Here is a 3696-nt window from a genome sequence, read left to right on the forward strand (position 1 = left end):
ACTCTACTAAAGGCAAATACTTTTCCCATTATCTTTGATTATCATAGACATAGGATTTCAAAAGGTTCATAACAGTAGAATTAGCACTTTCACTCTGCCCATCCATTTGAGGATGATAAGAGGATGAAAACTTTAACTTTGTCCCGAGGTTCTCGAAGAGAGCTTGCTAAAAGAGACTGGTCATACGGGGATCTCGATCATTTATAATGGACTTAGGCATGCCATGATGTTTGAAAATATGAGTAATCAATAGCTTAGCCATATGATCAACTTTAATTGTCTTTTTCACAGGTATAAAGTGAGCTTGCTTACTGAATCTATCAATGATAGTCCACATTGCATCGTTACCTGCTTGTGTGCGAGGAAGCTCCATGATAAAGTCTATGGCTATACTTTCCTAAGGCTCATTGGGAATAGGTAATGGCTTCAGTAGACCAGGTGGTTTATGCTTGTCATACTTTACTTTTTGGCATATCTTGCACTCGTGGACATATCTTTCAATGTTAGCTCTAAGAGTGGGCCAAAAGAAATATCGTTCCAATGCTTGAGTAGTGGGTAGAATACCCCTATGTCTAGCATATGGACATGCATGTGCTTCATCAATTACCTTGTGTCGCAATGGTAATGCTATAAAAATTTATTGATGATGATATAAATAACCATCTCGAATTGAGTAAGGTGTAATTGACTAAGCTAATCCCATATGGTTGAGAAGTCGGAATCAGTTGCATACATCTTGGGTAAATCCATAAACTCATTATGATAAACAGTTGTGGTTGCATTCACTCGAGGTCGTCCTGATAGAGCATTTGCTACCACATTCTTAGTTTCAGATATATGAAGGATTTAAAAATGAAACATAGATAAGAAATTTTCCCAGCGCATATGTTTCTGTGAGAGCTTCTTTTGAGTGAGGAAGTATCTTAGACCTTGGTGATCTATTTTAATAACAAAATCTGCACCAAATAAGTAGTGTTTCCATACTTGAAGAGCATGTACCACAGCCATAAGCTCTTTCTCATATACTGGAGCATGTAGCTCATGATCCTTGAGGCATCAGCACTCAAATGCTACTGTATGATGCTCTTAGTTAAGCACAGCTCCAATGCAATCCCTAGAAGCATCACAGTGAACTTCAAAAGGTTTTTGAAGATCCAAAACTATAAGAATTGGTTCTTTAGTCACAAGAAAATTAATTCTTTCAAAGGCTTGTAGTTGCCTTGATCCCCAGCGAAAAGGCATTCCCTTCTTAGCAAGGTCATGTGTAGAGGAGATGCAACATATGCAAAATCTCGTATGAACCTCCTGTAGTATGAACATAGGCCCAAGAAACTTCTAACTTCACGTACAGAAGTAGGTGTAGGCCATTCAATAATGGCTCGAATCTTCTTAGGATCCATTCTCACCAAATTGTGATAAACAATATGGCCCAAGTAATGAATTTCCAAAAGGAAGAATCTTCTTAGCATTGACTTGTAGTCTATGCTTGCGAAGCTCTTGAAAAATAGTAGATAGATGTTTTTTATGCTCTTCTTCAGACCGTGAAAATATTAGAATGTCATCAAAGAAGACACCTATGAACTTTGAGTGAGGTTTGAAAATTCTCTCCATCATTTGATTGAATGTGGCGGGTGCATTAGTCAAACCAAATGGCATTACTAGAAACTCATATAGTCCAAATGTTGTACGAAAAGCTATCTTATGAACATCTTCAGGTGCTATCTGTATCTGGTGATATCCGCTCTTGAGATCAATGCGACTAAAGATACTAGCCCCTTGCAACTTATCCAAGATATCATCTATCCTTGGGATAGGAAAAAAATTCCTGATTGTGATCTTGTTCAAAGATCTATAGTCTATGCACATACAGAAAGAACCATCTTTCTTTTGAACAAGACTAGAGAGCAGTATGGAGAAGAGCTAGGTTGAACTAACCCTTTTTCCAACAATTTCTTTACTTGTTTTGGGATCTCCTCTTGTTGACTTGCACTTACTCAGTAAGGCGGTTGGTTAGGTGGTAAACTGCCTAGGATAGGATCAATTGTGTAATCTTCTAGGCGCTTAAGAAGTAACTCTCCTAGGAGTGAATCACTAAAACAATCTTCATATTGTTTAAGAAAATCATATCTTGCTTGATCAATTAAAGAGAGGGGGTTCTTTTAAAGTCTGAAACTTAGAAGCATTAGTTGGTATTGTGTGTTCATTAGAGGCATCAAGTGCCCTTGAATCATTAGCTTCTTTTGAATCTCTCACAAAAATCATGTACGCAGAAATATCTTTCTTCATTTCTTTAGAAATGCTAACATGACTAACCATTGCCACATGCCAATCTCCAGCATCAGCAATGCATACTATGTTTCGACCCTTGAATTGAAATGCAAGGGTCCTCTTAACAAAATCAAGAAGAGGTCTAATCTTGTAATGCCAAGGCATGCCTAAGATAACATCATAGTTACCAATGGGTGCAAGTAGGAAAGATTCTTGGTCACGGTAATCCCTAATTCTAAGATTCAGCTTCCCTTGGATAGGAGTAGAATTGGTTGTAAGTCCTTCAAATGCCGAACTTGATCCAATTGGTGTTCCCAATCGATCTAGTGGAATTTGTAGCCTTTGAGTAGTATCCGTTGACAAAAAATTATCCATGTAACCTGGATCAAAGAGTATTAAAACTCATTGATTGTTGAGGGTCCCCTAATCCTTTAAGAGTTGTCTTTTCTTCTCATTTGAATGAGTGTTAGCTTGCACATCCGGAATAGAATATGAGGATGGCGGAGGAGGATCGTTAACCACATTTTCTTCCTTCCTTTTGTGAGGACAATCAGGCTTCATATGCCCTAACTCACCATAAAGAAAGCACCTTTCTTCCTCTTTGTACTTTTGTATCTCAGAGGGTGAGAGATACATGCACTTCTTCTTGTTACCCTCTAGCTTTGAATATTGGTCATGGATAAAGGTAGTCTTCTTTGATTAGTCCTGTCTCTTGGTTAATCATAAAGCTGCTCTTGTCTAGCTCTATACAAACTCATCTCCAACTTTTGAGATGTACCAGGTGTATGCAAATTTCAACTATGATGGTAGACTCCATCATGTGAGATACGGTTTCATGTAGATACACCTTCATGATTCTGTGTAAATGAGGGAGTAGGCCAACTTCAAAATTCATTTTCTTCTCTTCATCACTAATCTCCATGAAAGGAGTAACCTTGAGAAGAGTAGACCAAAACTTGTCCACATAACTAGTGACATTCTTATGCTCTTTTTGGCCTAGCCAATCCCACTCCTTCTTGAAATCATTGTCAAAATTAGGAGACAAAACTGAGCATAAAACTTCTTCTTGAACTTTTCCCAAGTCATGGGTTTCCTTCCCTCCAAAATGAGAGTCAACCACTAATTGGTAGTGGTATCTTTCAAGTGCATACCTACATGCCTTATCTTGCACTTTTCTAAGAAATTACCATGAGAAAAAGCAACTTCAAATGCCTTAGCAGGATCTCTCTTACTGAAGCAAGAGTCAAACTTTATGTCCTTATCCCCAGACTTGAAATTCTTAGTCTTCTTAAGCTTGCTCCTCTTATGGTCCCTCTTTGTTTGTTTGCGGATTGTACGAGACTTAGAACCAAGAGAGTAGGGACTAGAAGTTGATGAGGAGGAGGAGGAACTTGAGTAATCAAGGGAGTAGTTGGTTGCTGAGGGAGA

The sequence above is a fragment of the Lygodium microphyllum genome, chromosome 11 (genome assembly GCF_053477565.2).
Source record: "Lygodium microphyllum isolate KBCC chromosome 11, Lygodium_microphyllum_v1.1.10, whole genome shotgun sequence".
Lineage (NCBI taxonomy): Eukaryota > Viridiplantae > Streptophyta > Polypodiopsida > Schizaeales > Lygodiaceae > Lygodium > Lygodium microphyllum.